The following is a 19,418-nucleotide window of genomic DNA, read 5'->3' on the forward strand; positions in this document are numbered from 1 at the left end:
ATACGATGACATGCTATCTGCAGCCTGACCCAGAGGAAATCTCAGTGACCCAAGCAGACAAAAGAGATGGAAGAGTGCTGAGAAATATAATTTGTCAAAAAACTGTTTAATCAAATATTTTGGTCTGTTCATTTCTTCATTTCCTGAAATAAATTGAATGATTTTTTTACACTGCTTTATACACGCATCTTTCAACGTGTAACATATATATAAATTTCTCACCTTAAGGTGATGCTCATGTGACTTTATTTATATTTGAAGATGGACCTTATACAGCTACTTAAGAATTTAAAGTATATATATATATATATATATATATATATATATATATATATATATATATATATATATATATATATATATATATATATAGGGATGTGTGGAGAAGCTGGTATTTGTATTTGTATTTGTTAAGGGGGAAAAGTATTTGTATTTGTATTCGAGTAAAATTCAAAATGGCGCAAAAATATATATTTTTTTCTATTACACTTCTAATTTACGTTATAGTGAAAGTATTGTTTAATTATACCCATTATATAAATTATAGATATGCAATATTGGTTGTTGTTTTTGAACATATGACAAGAAATGTCATTGAAAAGAAAATAACATAGAAGCCATTATCTCACCCATGGTTAAACCAACAACTAATAAAATACCATTGTAAATATTATGAACCCCACCACCACCGTTCTTGTTGAAGGACACTGAATAGACAGAATAAAAACAAATAATATTTTTAAAAAAACTGTTCTTCTTCTGAAAGAACTTTGTTCCAATGCACAGAATTCCAAAAACTAAAATTAGCTAAATAAATCTAAATAAAACCCTGCCTGGGAGATCTGGCAGAACAAAAGTATTCTATATAATACTAAAAGATACAGCCCTGCTATTGTCATCTGGCAGAATGTGGCTGTGTTGATGGTTTGGTGCTTGTGGAGGATTTAGCAGAACATAGCTGTGCTGATTGAGGGGATTGATGCTTGTGGGGGATTCACAGACAGTATCAGGAGAGGATGCTTTTAGTGCATGTGATAATACATTACATAGAAGGTTGCGCGGTGGCACAGTGAGTAGCACTGTCGCCTCACAGCAAGAAGGTTGCTGGTTCGAGCCTCGACTGGGTTCTCCCCATGTTGGCGTGGGTTTCCTCCGGGTGCTCCGGTTTCCCCCACAGTCCAAACACATGCAATATAGGTGAATTGGGTAAGCTAAATTGTCCCTATTGTATGTGTGCGAAAGAGAGTGTATGGATGTTTCCTAGTGCTGGGTAGCAGCTGGAAGGGCAGCCACTGCGTAAAACATATGCTGGATAAATTGGTGGTTCATTCCACCGTGGCAAACCCAGATTAATAAAGGGACTAAGCCGAAAAGAAAATGAATGATTATGCATAGAAGATGTTGACAGATGTTTAATATCTCTGCCTCTGCTGATTTCACTTTTGCACACATTATACAGTATCACTTTGTTTTATCTGCAGCACCACTGACTGTAAAATGCTTCCACAAAGAACATGAAGTTTTATTTTTTTTACTGGTGGAGGACTAAGAAATGGCTCAGCAGCAGTCTCACTCTTTTTCATGGTGCCCAAATGTATTTGAGGAGTTTCAAGTTAATAAAAAGTGACGGGAAGCTATGCTAAGGTTAACTAGCCTATAGCATATATCTTGCTGTCTGCAAAAGACAGTTATTTAGACGTAAGTTACCATATAACTCCCATAAGTGCATACTATTCGACACAACAGCAAAAGCATCGTTTAAACCTTTATAAAAGAACGTTAACGTTACTCTGTCAACAGTCTATTGTCTAAATTACCGCGCTAACAGAGCTAAAGTTGCGTAAACAGAGCACCCGATTGCAAACTTCAAAAATGCAGCGTAATGGAAAATCCCGAACAAACTCCGCTACAAGTTTATAAACTGCATCTGGAATCCAATTAAGGTACAAAATAGTGATGCAGAGAAGCATTTTTTTTCGCTCAGCCGAGCCTTCTCCGTCTGCTGCTGTGGAGAAGCGTGTGCCAGAGACCTTTTACCTCCACCCCGCCCTCTCTCTCTCTCTCTCTCTCTCTCTCGCTCTCACTCACGCACTGTGGTCTCAGGAGGAAACGCAGCTTTTTGATGTAATGTTTTTCTTGCTCCCGAATACAAATAATTTTTCAAGTATTTGTTCAAAATAAGTATTCGTAAAAACACGCTATTCGTGCCTTTCCGAATACCGTATTCGGGTTCGGCTCCACCCTTACTATATATATATATATATATATATATATATATATATATATATATATATATATATATATATATTGTGATCCAAGAGCAATAGTCAAATATGGAAAAGTGCAGACAAATTCTTACACTGCTTGTTAGTTGAAACAGAAGGAACTTCGTCTGCATGCAAAATAAAAAGCATAAAAAGAACCTAAAGCTACCTGACAACAATCACTTACAACAGTGTGTGTTTCAGAGTGTGTGGTTTAAGTCAAAAACTTAGCAGTTAGACAAAAAAAAAAGCAGTTAGACAGGCCTCTTTCTATTAGCTGCATGACAGAAAGAATATTCTAGAGTGTTAAATAAAGAGCTCCAGTAATTAAATATTACCTTTTAGGAGAATGTTTCTGTGTTTAATGACTTTGGACAGAATTCTAGCTCCAGAAAGATTACAATTTCTATAAGCCTTATTAGTCAATACACATATTGTGGCCTTAAGAAATTAATGGCAAGAAAAATAAATGCATGAATGGTTACACAACATACTCAAAAGGATGTTAAAGAGAAGTTTAATTGTTCATTACAATGAATAAAATGGAGGGTGCCACGTGTAATTTAATGAACTAACAAACTTTCTTATTATTTATTTTTTCTTTTCTTATCTTTTTCTTATTCTATATTTCTTTCTTTCGTTGAAGCAAATGTGTAATCTCTGTGATTAAAACCTCCAGCTTCGCCTCTGCGTTGCCTTTTTTCTCACCGTGACTTTCTATGGTGACTCGTGAATTCGGCGATCTACTGAAAATGCCTTCAGGTGTGTGCCGTGCACGTGCATTAACCCGCGGTTATCTTCAGGAGGTTGATTTAACTAACTCTTATCACCTGTTTTGGAACCAACATACTCGCGGTAAGCAGGTTTTGGGTAAATCAACCGAGAGTTCAGGGTTTAGCAGATGGTATGTTTACCCAGCTTTCTGGAATACCCCCCTGATGTCTACACCTACAACAACCATTAATCCAAACCTCACAGTAAACTGTTGTGTTTTAGCAACATCTACACCACCCATAAACCTAAACCCCACCTCAAGGTAAACTTTTGTGTGCCGTAAAGGTCTGCGCCCACCACAACCCTACACTTTGCCTGCTTGTAAAGCCAAGCCATGGAGCCTGGATAGCTCAGTCGGTAGAGCATCACGCTTTTAATGTGAGGGTCCAGGGTTCAAGTCCCTGTTTGGGCGTGTAAGGCTCTTTTTGTGGAGCCACAGCTTATGCCGTTGAGCTGTCGCTTGCTGAAAGATTTATCTGCATGCACAACAAGTGTATTAGACATGAGGACATGGCAGTCCAAGAAGTCTTGTAGTCGTGGCCGAGTGGTTAAGGTGATAGACTTGAAATCCATTGGGGTCTCCTCGCGCAGGTTTGAACCCTGCCGACTACGTCCAGGCAGTGCGCAGGATTTAGTTTGTGACATTCCATGATTGTTTGCAACTCCATTGTTTCTTGGGAAAAGGGTTGTGCTGGAAGGGAAAAGCACCAAAAATAAAATGGCAGCGCATGCTATTCAATTTTTAAAGACATATGACAGAGAGTGAAGGGCCAGTGGCTTTCTCGTAGCTCGTCGTGATCGTATAGTGGTTAGTACTCTGCGTTGTGGCCGCAGCAACTCCGGGTCACGGCAGGTTTTTCAAGGTGACATTGGCATTGCACTCTGTGTTGCCATCCGTAATCTCCAACCTCCTTTTAGTGCAGGCTGTGCTAATGGCACGTCCTGAATGTTTACGTTTCCTAAAGTGTGGAAGACTAGGGATATGATATAAGAGAAATAGGATCTTTGATGCCAGCATGCTGTGTAGATAAGTACTGATCAAGTCACGCTTCTAAGGCATGGAAGGAATCTTTTCAATTGTTAAGTGTCCATTCATTTCCACAACAACAGAAATACCTTCTGCAGTTGTCATTGATCTATTTAATGTCTCCTACATGACATGAGGCCAAACTATTGTGTTGTGTTGAGACTTTTAATCTGAGGGTCCAGGGTTCAAGTCCCTGCTCAGGCGTGTAAAACTCTTTTTGTGGAGCCACAGCTTATGCCGTTTCATCTGGATGCACAACACGTATACTAGGCATGAGGACATGGCAGTACCCTCACTGCACACCATCAATATGTAGCATGCACTGCACTTTAACCAATCCATACTTGAAGCAACACTGCCTACAACTATATGGACACCTATTCATTGTACACATCGCTGTCAATTTCACATTGTTGTTGTATTTGCACTGTCTTTATTTTGCACTGTATTACTCTGTATTTTGTGCTGTCTGGAGCCAGCACCTAAGCTTTTTACTCATCATAGCACACGTGCTGCTGATGATGTGACAATAAAAGAGAGTTGATTTGAAAGAAAGTAGCGGCAATGATTCTGTTGTTAGATTTGTTTATGGATCGTTGTAATAAGGATGACAATGAAGGAAGTTAATGACACGCAAACACATCTCCAGGAGGTTTTTACAGCTACTGTGTTTCATCCAACAAACATTGCTCCCAATTTGAAGTAAGACCTTCAAAGACAACCCAGATGGGACTTGAACCCACAACGCCCAATTTCAGAGGCTGATGCCCTATCCTTTAGGCCATTGGGCCATGTTACCAAGTTTTTGTCATGTAGCTCTTGTATGCCCTCAACAAGATGCCAACGCATGGAAAACTGCACTTTGGGATCTCGATGCCAGTTCGCATTCTATCAAATAAGATGTTTGCAACTAATGGACAAACATTTTCTTTGTGTAATCATCCACATTCGTGTTTCATTGGTCCTGGGGTGTGGTTTGAGACTGGTCTTGAGTTTCAAATTCCAGACGAGGCCACTCTCATTAACATGAAATCACAACCTTTCTGCAGCTATTTTCTTGTTTGCATTTCATCATCATCCACCTAACATGAGACCATTATTTGAAAGCCACCGGGTGCTTGAAGTCAAGATCTCCCTCCCTCTCTCTAGCGAACTATTGACCTTAGATCATCACGCATAAGCTTTGAGGAGACATGTCAGGATTTTTTCCATACAATTTATATGTAACCCAACAAACACAACCCAAATGGCACTTAAACCCACAATCCCTAGCTTTGAAGGCTGATTCCTTATCCATTAGGCCACTGGGCCAATACTAGCGTTTGCCATATCTGTTGTATGGCTCAGGAAGTTCTTATAACTCAGGAAACAGCACTTTAGGATTCCTATACCATATTGCATTCAGACGATCTGGTGTGTACACCTAATGACAAAACAGATTCTCTAAAGAGTTTTCCATTGTCATGTCTTTTTGACCTAAGGGTATAAACCTAGCTTTTTGAAGGTCACACTGGATTGTGCTGCATAGCCAACTTAATAAGATCTGCATCAAAGACAACCCAGGTGGGACATGAACCCACAATCCCCAGCTTCGAAGGCTGGTGCCTTATCCATTAGGCCACTGGGCCGTTATTACTGCCTGTGAACTGTAATACGCATCCAGGGAGTTGCTGACACACATAACAAAAAACAACATGAACAAAAAGTAGATTGGACCGGTTTCACAGAATTTTTTGTGGCACTGCCAAACAGACAAAAAAGAAGCATCTTATAGGATTTCTTTGAAGGAATTCAATTAGAATTTTGATCATATTTTGGAACCATTGCTATAGGATTGTTTTATAGTACAATACATAAAAATCCTTTTGGATAATTTCTACAGTATTTCAATGAGATCCAATTTATATCTTAATTAAGATATGCTTTTTTTTAATAAGATATGCTATTTTTATACAATAGTTTTGAATGTATTATGCTGTTTGCTAAAGCTCACCTTCATGTACTTGAGTGTACAGTATTACTGCACAAATTTCCAAAGAAACATGTCTATACCAAAAACATATACAATGTCGCTAGACCAAACTGTGGGTTGGCCCACTCGAAACAGAAGTTCACTTTGGGCCCATAGCAAGTCCACACAAAGTGGAGTGTATATAGCCACAATGGGCGAAGTATAGGTATACTATCTGAGTCAGAAGTAAGTCCTATGAGCATGCTCTGTGGGCATTTAGTAATTAACAAAATAGTTAGGTCCCACTAATACTAAGTTGAGTCCAGGCACAAAATGTGCCTATAAGGTCCCAGTAAAGCACTTTTATACAGGGCCATTGTGGCTTTAACACAAAACAAAACTAGTTCACTTCTACTATGTAGCAAAATAGCACAATATCACTTCAACAGCATAATTACATATTTTGAAAGAATAAACTAAAATCTGTAATAAATGAAACATCTAAAAATATAAAGACAACATGGACTATTTTTCAAAGGTTTGGGACAAAACTGCTTTAGTTTATAAAAATGCAGATATAAAAGTAACCTTGTAAATAATTATTCCTTTTTAATATGTTAGCTTTTCCAGTTGAATATGTTAAAATATAATTTATTCCAATGATGTTAAAGCTGCATTTGAGGCATTTGTGTCCTACATAAAATAATTTGAGACAAAACAACAAAACATATAAAAATATACTTAGTTAAAAGAAAAACAAAGTAAGATTTTCATGTGTGTATTTGTACCTTAAAGGGTCACGAAACTCCAAAACACATTTTTGAGCTGTTGACAGTCATATATGTGTCCCACACTGCTAAAAACACTATTAGGACACAAATATTTCACTAAAAAGTGTAAATTGGTTGTTTTTGCGTTATTTCAAGCAAATTTGTACTTCCGGTTTGAAACTAAATTTTGAAGCTGCGTCTTAACCATGAGATAATAGTGTGTATTCCAGCGTGCAGACTTGATGTCTGTGCCAGAGTGTGTCTTATTACGTCTTACAGTGCGGCTCGAAGGACATCTTTTGCATTCAGAGCTGCTTTCGTGAAGAGATCATCGGCAACACTGCTCAAAGTTTATCATAGAGGTGAAAAGGAAGCTCCCTGACCAGGAATTGAACCCAGGGCACAGCGGTAAGAGCACTAAGTCCTAACCACAAGACCACCAGGGAAGGCCTGGCTAAAGGTTGCCCTCTAGCCTAGCTGTGGGCCTCCACCCAGGTGTGCTGCAGCTGCTCTGACAAAAATAACTCTAATGTTTGCAACCTCCTCCTATAGAAGAGAAAGTCTCAGAGCCTGGTTCAAAGTTCTTCTACGGAGGGACTGTCACATGCTCTGTGTAAAAGCATCCTATCGACACCACAACTTGCCATGACAACAAAGCACAGCATGCGTTGAAGGAACTCCATGTTTACCGGGCCATGTGCTCTTTCCAAACAGCATGCTACTGAGCACTCCTTGCACAGTGTGTGCCAGTGGCGCAATGGATAACATGTCTGACAACGGATCAGAAGATTCTAGATTCGACATTTGGCTGGCTCGTTCAGGATTTATTGCATTGCTCTCAGTCAGTGCACTGCAGTTGCAGTTTGCCCCTGCCAGAGTTGTTTGGTTCTACTTTGGAGTGGATCAAGTTTCTGGGGCTGCCAGCACAGAGCCTGTGGGGTGCTCCCCTGGGTTCAAAGTCTGCCCCAACTGCTCTCATGTCTTGGTCCCGTACATCCCTCAGGAATTCCAGAAGAAACCAGTACAGCCACTCTTCTGGGAAGACAGCAGTGACAGCTTGTAGACCAAAATGTTTGCTGTGAGGCTAAGGCGTTCTACTGCAGCACAGATACACATTCGGAAAGCCGACAAGATTCAAAAACAAAGTGACAACCTAAAACAAGATTGCAGTCAAAATGACCACCTCAGACAAGTGTGAGCAATGTTTCGGTCTCTGCTATATGTCTGCAAATATGCCACACAGTGCAGACGCTCATACTACTGAAAAGGAAGTTACCTGACTGAGAAAGGTATAAATAGAAATCGGAGCCTGCTCCAAATGGCCTGGTCAGCTCCAAGCGGGTGAGACTTGAGCTCCAAATGGGCTGTAAAAACCTCCTGGAGTTTTCATTCATTTAATGTCTGGTACAAGACACTGCGCCCAACCAGTTATGTTTGAATGTCAAACCTACCCCAATCCTTAACCCAACCTCACAGTTTCCTGCTGTGTTTTATCAACCTCCCAACCTACCCCAACTCTTAACCCAACCTCACAGTAACAAACCTCCATGTGGGTTTCATTGATTCAATGTCTCATACATGGCACAGAATACAACCTATCGCAGTTTATTAAAATCACACCTACCCCAGCCCTAGGCTCAACCTCACGGTAACCTGCTGTGTTTTATTCAATTTTACTCCTACCCCAACCCTAAACACAACCTCAGAGTAAGCAGTTTATATATATTTTTTTTATTTTTGTGAATGTCTACTACAGCTACATCAATCGCAAACCCAGCCTACGTGCGGCATAAGTGCCTACCACTTAGAGGTCATCCAGGCAACTTGCAGTGTAATCTCCTCCACTTGTAGGTCTCTGAGCTGCAGCAACACCTAAGCGCTCTGACACACAGACACAAAAGAAACCATTGCTTTTAACCTCCTCTTGGAGAGGAGAGAGTCTCCGACCCTGGATCTCAGCTCTTCTTTGGAGGGACTGTCAGGAATCCTGTAAGAGCATCCCATCCACACAACGTCTTGCCATAAAAACAAAGCAGAATGTGTGGTGAAGGAACTCCGGGTTGACAGAGCCTTGTCCTTGCTCCAAGCAATGTGCTAACAAGGTGCTGAACAGAGTGACGGCGGCACAAAGGTTAGCGCTTATGACTACGGATCAGAAGGTTCTCGGTTACGGAAACCAAGAAACTGTGTATGAGAGAGTGCGTAAGTGTATGAGTGGCACTTGTGCAAGCGGAGCAGGGACGTGCCAGCGATCAGAATGAACTGGAGTTTGTGCCAAGACTGGCGTTTCAAAGTGGCAGTTCCCATATGGTCTAGCGGTTAGGATTCCTGGTTTTCACCCAGGCGGCCCGGGTTCGACTCCCGGTATGGGAAGGCTTGAGTGCTTTTGCTTCTGTCCTTTTTGGCCAGCGGTCGGACTGCAGCTACCTTATAGGATGTAGTTGTGAAGCTGCCCCGTATGCCTTCGATAGCTCAGTTGGTAGAGCGGAGGACTGTAGGTGGGATGATGGCAATCCTTAGGTCGCTGGTTCGACTCCGGCTCGAAGGACATCTTTTGCGCTCAGAGCCGCTTTCTTGCCTTCGCCAAGTGAGTTCACCACTGCTCAAAGTTCAGCATGGAGGTGAAAAGGAAGTTCCCTGACCGGGAATCGAACCCGGGCCGCGGCGGTGAGAGCGCCGAATCCTAACCACTAGACCACCAGGGAAGGTCTGGCTGAAGGTTGCCCTCAAGTCTAGCTGTGGGCCTCCACCCAGGTGTGCTGCAGCTGCTCTGACAAAAATAACTCTAACCTTTGCAACCTCCTCCTGGGAAAGAGAAAGTCTCAGAGCCTGGATCACAGTTCTTCTTGGGAGGGACTGTCACATGCTCGGTGTAAGAGCATCCTATCGACACCACAACTTGCCATGACAACAAAGCACAGCATGCGTTGAAGGAACTCCGTGTTCACCGAGCCGTGTCCTCTTTCCAATCAGCATGCTACTGAGCACTGCTGACGCGGACTGGGCCAGTGGCGCAATGGATAACGCGTCTGACTACGGATCAGAAGATTCTAGGTTCGACTCCTGGCTGGCTCGTTCAGGATCTTTTTGCGTTGCTCTCAGTGCAGTGCGGTCGCGGTTTGCCCCTGCCGGAGTTGTTCGGTTCTACTCTGGAGTGAATCGAGTTTCTGGGGCCGCCAGCACAGAGCCTGTGGGGTGCTCTCCTGGGTTCAAAGGCTGCCCCAGCTGCTCTCATGTCTTGGTTCCGTACATCCCTCAGGACTTCCAGAAGAAACCAGTACAGCCACTCTCCTGGGAAGACGGCAGTGACAGCTTGTAGACCAAAATGTTTGCTGTGAGGCTAAGGCGTGCTACTGCAGCACAGATACGCATTCGAAAAGCAGACAATATTCAAAAACAAAGTGCCAGCCTAAAACAAGATTGCAGTCAAAATGACCACCTCAGACAAGTGTGAGCAATGTTTCCGTCTCTGTTATATGTCGGCAAATATGCCACACAGTGCAGACGCTCATACTACTGAAAAGGAAGTTACCTGACTGAGAAAGGTATAAATAGAAATCGGAGCCTGCTCCAAATGGCCTGGTCAGCTCCAAGCGGGTGAGACTTGAGCTCCAAATGGGCTGTTAAAACCTCCTGGAGTTTTCATTCATTTAATGTCTGGTACAAGACACTGCGCCCAACCAGTTATGTTTGAATGTCAAACCTACCCCAATCCTTAACCCAACCTCACAGTTTCCTGCTGTGTTTTATCAACCTCCCAACCTACCCCAACTCTTAACCCAACCTCACAGTAACAAACCTCCATGTGGGTTTCATTGATTCAATGTCTCAAACATGGCACAGAATACAACCTATCGCAGTTTATTAAAATCACACCTACCCCAGCCCTAGGCTCAACCTCACGGTAACCTGCTGTGTTTTATTCATTTTTACTCCTACCCCAACCCTAAACACAACCTCAGAGTAAGCAGTTTATATATATTTTTATTTTTATTTTTGTGAATGTCTACTACAGCTACATCAATCGCAAACCCAGCCTACGTGCGGCATAAGTGCCTACCACTTAGAGGTCATCCAGGCAACTTGCAGTGTAATCTCCTCCACTTGTAGGTCTCTGAGCTGCAGCAACACCTAAGCGCTCTGACACACAGACACAAAAGAAACCATTGCTTTTAACCTCCTCTTGGAGAGGAGAGAGTCTCCGACCCTGGATCTCAGCTCTTCTTTGGAGGGACTGTCAGGAATCCTGTAAGAGCATCCCATCCACACAACGTCTTGCCATAAAAACAAAGCAGAATGTGTGGTGAAGGAACTCCGGGTTGACAGAGCCTTGTCCTTGCTCCAAGCAATGTGCTAACAAGGTGCTGAACAGAGTGACGGCGGCACAAAGGTTAGCGCTTATGACTACGGATCAGAAGGTTCTCGGTTACGGAAACCAAGAAACTGTGTATGAGAGAGTGCGTAAGTGTATGAGTGGCACTTGTGCAAGCGGAGCAGGGACGTGCCAGCGATCAGAATGAACTGGAGTTTGTGCCAAGACTGGCGTTTCAAAGTGGCAGTTCCCATATGGTCTAGCGGTTAGGATTCCTGGTTTTCACCCAGGCGGCCCGGGTTCGACTCCCGGTATGGGAAGGCTTGAGTGCTTTTGCTTCTGTCCTTTTTGGCCAGCGGTCGGACTGCAGCTACCTTATAGGATGTGGTTGTGAAGCTGCCCCGTACGCCTTCGATAGCTCAGTTGGTAGAGCGGAGGACTGTAGGTGGGATGATGGCAATCCTTAGGTCGCTGGTTCGACTCCGGCTCGAAGGACATCTTTTGCGCTCAGAGCCGCTTTCTTGCCTTCGCCAAGTGAGTTCACCACTGTTCAAAGTTCAGCATGGAGGTGAAAAGGAAGTTCCCTGACCGGGAATCGAACCCGGGCCGCTGCGGTGAGAGCGCCGAATCCTAACCACTAGACCACCAGGGAAGGTCTGGCTGAAGGTTGCCCTCAAGTCTAGCTGTGGGCCTCCACCCAGGTGTGCTGCAGCTGCTCTGACAAAAATAACTCTAACCTTTGCAACCTCCTCCTGGGGAAGAGAAAGTCTCAGAGCCTGGATCACAGTTCTTCTTGGGAGGGACTGTCACATGCTCGGTGTAAGAGCATCCTATCGACACCACAACTTGCCATGACAACAAAGCACAGCATGCGTTGAAGGAACTCCATGTTCACCGAGCCGTGTCCTCTTTCCAATCAGCATGCTACTGAGCACTGCTGACGCGGACTGGGCCAGTGGCGCAATGGATAACGCGTCTGACTACGGATCAGAAGATTCTAGGTTCGACTCCTGGCTGGCTCGTTCAGGACCATTTTGCGTTGCTCTCAGTGCAGTGCGGTCGCGGTTTGCCCCTGCCGGAGTTGTTCGGTTCTACTCTGGAGTGAATCGAGTTTCTGGGGCCACCAGCACAGAGCCTGTGGGGTGCTCTCCTGGGTTCAAAGGCTGCCCCAACTGCTCTCATGTCTTGGTCCCGTACATCCCTTAGGACTTCCAGAAGAAACCAGTACAGCCACTCTCCTGGGAAGACGGCAGTGACAGCTTGTAGACCAAAATGTTTGCTGTGAGGCTAAGGCGTTCTACTGCAGCACAGATAAGCATTCGAAAAGCAGACAATATTCAAAAACAAAGTGCCAACCTAAAACAAGATTGCAGTCAAAATGACCACCTCAGACAAGTGTGAGCAATGTTTCAGTCTCTGTTATATGTCAGCAAATATGCCACACAGTGCAGACTGGGCCAGTGGCGCATACTGGCACCTGTAAGTCGTGGTTATTCTTGGCTACACCGGCCAATCACGTTCCGAGTTGGAACCAAGATTTTTTTCTAATTCATGGTTACGCTGGCCAATCACGTCCCGAGCTGGAATCAAGATTCACCCTATTCTTGGTTACGGCAGCCAATCATGTTCCGAGTTACAATGAACGCTATGGCCAATCAGAGCCCTTATACCATTCAAGATTTGTACTGTAATAACAGAATTCGTTGCAGATTAATTCGGAAAACAATTGCAAACTAAGTATTTTTATAACAAGTTGGTTTAAATGAATAACCATTACAGTAACATTAATTACTACAACACGATTATTATATGATTGTTATAGATGTTGTATAACATTATTTGGTAAGATTAACTTAGCCAACCAAGCACTCTTTAAAGTTTTACTACAAACATTTTAATGCAGTTATTGTACATTACAACACTTTATATTATTATTTACTACCATAGTTACAATAATGCCCGTGCATTATTCTAACACATCAATGAATCACTCACTTATAATAATTATAAGGCTCATTTCATCAGTCACTGATTATAAACAAATATTATAATAACGCTCACATATGACTACATCACTAATCATAAACTAATCTAATAAATCAATCACAAAGCAAAAAAACAATATGGATCACGCATGAATGCATCACTAATAATAAACCAATAATAGAATAATGCTCACACATTAATTCATCACTAATAATAAAGCGATAATATAAGGGTCACACATTAATGCATCTTCAATAATAAACCAATAATATAATAATGCACACGCATTAATTCATCCCTAATTATAATCCAGTAACAAAGTTAACATTAATAATCTTTAATTTTCTATTTCACAGACATAGATTAAATTTAGTAACAGACTAAAATATAAGTAACTTCAATTAAAAGTAATAGCTTGATATATTGAATATGTTTGAATACAGTTGTGCCTTGTCTACTAAAGAAAGAAAATTGATTGATTTATGTTTAATACAAGCAAGGCGTTGTATTGCTTTATGCTGGAAAAAAGTTAATCGCCCCTCCATTGGATTTTGGTTGAGAAACCTTATAACATGCTTGGCTCTTGAAAAGCTCACATATATAATAAGGAAAAAATCCTCTGAATTTTGTGACATCTGGGAATTGTTTTTGAACTTTGTAAAAAACGGAGATATTGAAGAAGCTTCGGATGTCTGAAGTTGTGGGATGTTAATTGGTGCTTGATTTTATTTTTATTTATTATATTTTTATGTGTATATGTATATGTGTAATTTATTATTTTATTTTTTTGCATTTTTTAATTATTTATTTATTTTTATATTTTTTTCCCTAAGCCTGTCTAGGGTAAGTTTTGGGTTCAATACTCAATAAAGACATGTTATACAAAAGTAATAGTTTGAATGCACTGCTTTTACATGTAATAAAACAGTAGTTTTCAAAATGTAGAAAATATTTTCTTTTTGGAAGTGAAAATGTTGTCTTCAAAAAAATTTACGTTACATGTACATTATTACATTACAAAAGAGATAAAATAAAATTTCACTTATTCACTGTCTCAACTAGGACAAACATTGTTATTAATGATGTAATTATTTTATTGATGGCAGCCTGAATCTGACAGATAGAGGCAACAAAAGTAAAGGAAGCTAACAAAGGAAAGTCATACAGAAAACTGTTCCCAGAGGCAGTACTGGACAAGACCAAAGAAACTTAAATGAGCACCATGGAGATGTGATTAACAGAAAACATCTGCTGGGATTCTTTGAAATCCAGTTTGGTGTATTTTGTGGCCAAACATTCAGGTGGGTGGCTGAAAATGCGAGCTGGAACCGAGGAATCATCAGGGTGAAATGAAAGGCATAGCTGGGTATCATCAGCATAGCAGTGGTAGGAAAATCCATGTTTCTGGATGACTGGTCCTTAAGATGTTTTGTAGATGGAGAAGAGAAGTGGCCCAAGAACAGAGCCTTGAGATACCCCACTGTTTAGATGCTGTAGGTTGGACACCTCTCCCCTCCAAGACATCCTGAATGACCTGTCAGAGAGGCACGATCTGAACCATTGTATAACAGTGCCCGCAATGCCCAGTGACTCAAGCGTAGATACCAGGATCTGGTGGTTTACAGTCTCAAAAGCAGCTGACAAATCCAGCAAGATGAGGACTGATGATTTAGAGTCTGCTTTAGCCAGTCTGAGATCCTCCACGACCGAGAGCAGGGCAGTCTCAGTTGAATGGCCTTTCTTAAAGCCAGATTGCCAGCTTAACTAGACTAAAAGCTTACCTCTTGGAAATGTAGCAAGCTAAGCTAAAAACTCCTTGGCAAAACTAGTGTAGCTACACCCAAGCTAATTTTACAATATTCATATTTAAATCGAAGCAACTTAAATCCAAGTCAATCATATCTTAGTGATCAATAAAACTGTCAATGAAAAGTGATTTAGTTCAGTTATTTACTGTAAATATTATGTTGTACCAAACAGAAACAAATTATGTTATATAACAAAAAAAAACAAAAAAAAAATCCAATAAAACCAGGTGTTACACAAATAAAATACCATAGTTATTTATAGTAAAGGGAAATACTCTGCAATAAGCATTATATTGTATATATTTTTACAACTTTTCATTAATGAATTACACCCTAATCTAATCTCTCTGTCATCTTTTAATCAAGCAAGTTTCTCGTGTCAGCCCAATGATTGTTTGGCTACATCACCAACCAGAGCAAGAGGTGGCAGTAATGCATCAAAAACTTTGTTTTCGACCACCGTAAAACAGGAAGAAGAAGAAAATGTCATTCTTCTAATGTAGAAACTTCTTTGTTATTGATCGGTAAAGCTGTTTCAGTAACCGAAGAGGCCTCCGGTGCACAGAACTGCACAATAGGTGGTTGGCGCTGACAAGCAGTAATACACACGGTGTGTTTGGCAACCCCCCATATGGGAGTCCAGGGCCGTAACATCCACTGTCTCTAACGTTAGCTTAAAAGATTTCCGGCATCAACAGCAGTAGGCGTCGCGGTCATTTCCTGGCACAGGCTTAACCCAAACTCAATTCGGATTCCTTGGCCACAGCGACACTTTCCCATTTTAGCCGACAAACTGGGCTAGTGACTATCTTGTTCTGTACCTCACCTCAAGTAACCATATGATGGGTGCGCACACTTTCGCGATTTCTGCTATGACGTGGAGCTAGAGGTGCACTCAACGTTACGCTGCATTAATTTTAAAATAGCCTACATTAGTAACAGTTCATTTTGTTACGGTCCGAACTTAATCCTAGGAAAGGCAAAAATAAATGCATAAAATTAAGACCTTTGTAACAAAATTCAAGAAGTTATATACCAAATTGAAGGCTTTAAGGCCTTAATTTGAGATTATCAAATTTAAGACTTTTCTTAATGCTTTTAAGACCCCGCTGGTACTTTGGACATGGACCTTCAGCATGCAGTGGGACAGTTTGCTGCTTAGTGTGACATGGCAGGGAAAGAAACAGCACCTCTAAGTCAGAAACCATAATGCTTGAATGGAAAACAGTGGCCACCTCCACTTTGGCAGAGAGTCCTTACCCCAAATGGAGTATCTGATTTTTTTTGCCATGAGGAATGTAATATGAGATTAAAAGATGGATCAGTGCAGTGGCAGCAGTAATAATTCCTTACATTTATATAGCGCTTTTCTGGGCACTCAATGCACAATGGGGGATCTCCTCCACCACTTCACTCCACCTGGATGACACACCAGCTGATTGGTGGAGAGGAGACAGAGATGAAGCCAATTGAATATGGGGATGGTTAGGAGCCCATGATGGGCAGAAGCCTACTCTTTTCGAAGGACATCCTGGGACCACCTAACAACCTTGGTTTAACCTCACTGAGCACTATACTGGGGCATTAGGACCCCTGCTGGCCTCACTAACACCACTTCCAGCAGCAACCTAGCTTTCCCATGTGGTCTCCCATCCAGGTACTGACCCTGCTTAGCTTCAGTGGGCAGCCATGTGAGAGTTGCAGAGAGCTAGCTGCCAGCTGGTAATGGAGTTGATGTGATTGTCTGTTGTGGTGAAGAAGCTGAGACGTAAGGTAATCTAAGTACCTACTGTCACCCATGGTCATGACTGAAAGGACAAGATCTCGGATACAACCGGACACATTTTACGAAGTGTTATGACCCGCTTGTTTGAGTCGCAGCACAAAAGAGAGATGAGCCAACAAAATAACCTGAATGCAAATGATTTATTATAAAATGTAACTCATACAACAATCAATCAATGCAACCAACAAATGTTTAGGGATACTAATGAAGATAAAGAACTTAGGATATAATCACAACAACACTTTAACTACATGATATAAGTAATGCAAAACAAAACCATAAGGTTAAAGAGCATATTGTAGGTAAAAAACTGTTTTAAAAAAAGGTAGAATCGTTGTGAAAATACTCTATAATACCATAAAATACCATATTAAAATGTTTTACGAAGTGCAAGGGCACAAATTTGAAAGAAAATGTGTCTGTTTTCCCTCTTCCGCTTTTCTTTCTAACCACCCCGGTGACGTCAGTGCAGGGACTTATCTGACAGACGCGCACTGTTTACAGTGGGGCAGAGGAGCTAATAGCAGAACTGGTTGTTAGTTTTGGCGTAATTTATCATCATCGTGGTATATTATTGCGTTTATGAAAACTGCACAAACTCTAGCCTGTCAACAGATCAAGTCCACAAGTTTCCTCTTGCTATTTTGGTTCGTGAAATGGGATGAATCCGATAAGAGTGATAGCTGACGCGAACGGCGAGAAACACTCCTGGATCAGTCGGACATGTACACGGTAAGACAACTCGTTTTTCGTTTATGTTTGTCAACTTTCAAGTCCGTAAGCATTATTCTTTGAGTAATTTGAAGCAACGTGATGTGTTTACTTTGGAGTAGCCGATAGCACAGCTGCTAGCTTGTATTGTTAAGCATATTAAATATACTTTTTAAAGCGTGTAAAAATGTACACATATGATAAGACGGCTAGTAGCATCAGTTTGCTAATATAATAAATGTCTTGTATAGTTACAGCGTTGTGACTTTGTTTGCTTTGTGGTGTGTTTATTAGACTTTGGGAGACAGATTATGACCCGGAGCTAAAGGCTTTCTCTCCACTGGCCTCTCGGTCAACTGTGCTTCACTTTGGCTCACAGAGTAACCTCAACTAAGGTAAAGTGGATTTTATATTCGCACACTTGTTTAGTGACAGCTTGTGTGACACACTCTCAGTATTGTTTACCATAGTACTTTTATTATAATGACTAAAATCACACGTAAATGACTTAAAAACCACATTAGCACTATTAAACTGACAGTGAACAATGTTGTACTTTGATAGTCATTGGCTGCTAACATGATATTAGGGATTAGCAAATAATACTCTTCTGAAATTATATTATTAGGGAGAAAGTCAGAATGTGTGAATATAAAACCAATTTTACCTCAGACATTCACCTCGTTCATCGGGTAAAATATTATGACCCCTATCGTGAATTATTTGTGCATGGTATTATTTGATAACAAAAACTAGAAGGGCAAAGAATTACTACTATATTTCTATATAATGCAGGCAGGTAAACTCACACTATCTTTGACTTTTTTTTTTTTTTTTAATATTGGAAACGTGTAACCATTGACTTCCATATCTGTTTTTCCCACTATAGAAGTCAATGGTTAAAGATTTTTAGCGTTCTTCAAAATATCTTGGTTTGTGATCAACAGAAGAAAGTCAATAAGGTTTGAAACCACTTGAGGGAGAGTAAAAAAATTTCCGTCCTGTCAATGAGGAAAGGCACTTTTTATTCACATATGAGGAATATTCATCTTGTAGAAGAAAAACAAATAACATTCAAAAAATTGAAGTTTGTTCTTACATGCTCAACTTATAATGGGTACAGTCTACTGTATATGTGAGATGGTTTGCAGTTCACTATCCAGGGGTCTGCAAATGTGGTTGGGTTTTCTGTATTGTGTTATATTAAAAATCATATGGTGAATTTTAAAATATACATTATTAATAAACATGATTTCAACTTTTGCATTATTTCCCCAGAATATATGCATCAGCCCTCACTGCGTGTCTGACGGTGGACTACTGGAGGTCTTCACAGGCTCGACGAGAATGCAGAAGTGGCCACTACATTTGCTCTCCTTTCTAGATCCTTCCAGCGGGTTTAAAAGGATGAAGCTGTCGGCATCTTTTTACACAGCATTCACAATTTAACACACATTAAAGACATGATGGTGTGGTACCCACATAAACGTTGGCCAACTTACTGAAAAATTATTTTAGGTTTACTTTTAAATGGGTCAGATGATATATTTTTCTTTCAGTATACACACACTCACACAGATACTTATGCATATATAAAGAGTAAAAATTCTGGGTATTAACACTGCTTATGATTTTGTGCTATATAAATAAAACTTGAACTTGAGTTGCATTTAGAATTTGAACTTGAATTAGGGTTGAGGTTTATTTAATCATAAATGCAGATCAGATCTGTTGATCAAATCTTTGTAAATATTTTATACTATAACAACTGTACTTGTCTTTTTATGGATTGTTGTCTAAATGGGATCTGATACAGATAATCTTATACCCAATGAAAGAATGACAAAAAGACATATTTAAAAACGTATTTTAATTGTTTTAATATTTGATGTTGTTTTTATTTTAATACAGAAGCTCTGAAAACCATTTGAAAAATAAAAAAAGATTTTCCAGTACCTTGTTTACATGTTTCTGCATTATTCCAGACGTTCTGTGTTATTTGTGTTTTGTATTCACTTATCTACTATTA

The 19,418-nt window shown here is 40.7% G+C and overlaps 2 protein-coding genes and 10 non-coding genes across 12 annotated transcripts in view; 8 read left to right on the top strand and 4 right to left on the bottom strand.

Moving 5' to 3' along the window:
- The window catches only part of LOC137491225 (uncharacterized), a 481,743-nt gene that overhangs the window by 325,103 nt on the left and 137,222 nt on the right, over positions 1 to 19,418 (bottom strand). The gene's annotated exons all lie outside the window — the stretch shown is intronic.
- The window catches only part of LOC137490924 (uncharacterized), a 671,652-nt gene that overhangs the window by 72,722 nt on the left and 579,512 nt on the right, over positions 1 to 19,418 (top strand). The window lies entirely within an intron of this gene.
- Positions 3,569 to 3,650, top strand: trnas-cga (transfer RNA serine (anticodon CGA)). Its single transcript has one exon. It is a non-coding gene; the product is annotated as a tRNA-Ser (tRNA).
- Positions 5,621 to 5,693, bottom strand: trnar-ucg (transfer RNA arginine (anticodon UCG)). Its single transcript has one exon. It is a non-coding gene; the product is annotated as a tRNA-Arg (tRNA).
- Positions 9,088 to 9,159, top strand: trnae-uuc (transfer RNA glutamic acid (anticodon UUC)). The gene has a single exon. It is a non-coding gene; the product is annotated as a tRNA-Glu (tRNA).
- trnay-gua (transfer RNA tyrosine (anticodon GUA)) lies at positions 9,248 to 9,334 on the top strand. Its single transcript is given in 2 exon segments — positions 9,248 to 9,284; positions 9,299 to 9,334. It is a non-coding gene; the product is annotated as a tRNA-Tyr (tRNA).
- Positions 9,420 to 9,491, bottom strand: trnae-cuc (transfer RNA glutamic acid (anticodon CUC)). Its single transcript has one exon. It is a non-coding gene; the product is annotated as a tRNA-Glu (tRNA).
- trnar-acg (transfer RNA arginine (anticodon ACG)) lies at positions 9,789 to 9,861 on the top strand. The gene has a single exon. It is a non-coding gene; the product is annotated as a tRNA-Arg (tRNA).
- Positions 11,347 to 11,418, top strand: trnae-uuc (transfer RNA glutamic acid (anticodon UUC)). The gene has a single exon. It is a non-coding gene; the product is annotated as a tRNA-Glu (tRNA).
- trnay-gua (transfer RNA tyrosine (anticodon GUA)) lies at positions 11,507 to 11,593 on the top strand. Its single transcript is given in 2 exon segments — positions 11,507 to 11,543; positions 11,558 to 11,593. It is a non-coding gene; the product is annotated as a tRNA-Tyr (tRNA).
- Positions 11,679 to 11,750, bottom strand: trnae-cuc (transfer RNA glutamic acid (anticodon CUC)). Its single transcript has one exon. It is a non-coding gene; the product is annotated as a tRNA-Glu (tRNA).
- On the top strand, positions 12,048 to 12,120 carry trnar-acg (transfer RNA arginine (anticodon ACG)). The gene has a single exon. It is a non-coding gene; the product is annotated as a tRNA-Arg (tRNA).

The sequence above is a fragment of the Danio rerio genome, chromosome 4 (genome assembly GCF_052040795.2).
Source record: "Danio rerio strain M-AB ecotype USA chromosome 4, GRCz13ab, whole genome shotgun sequence".
Classification (NCBI taxonomy): domain Eukaryota; kingdom Metazoa; phylum Chordata; class Actinopteri; order Cypriniformes; family Danionidae; genus Danio; species Danio rerio.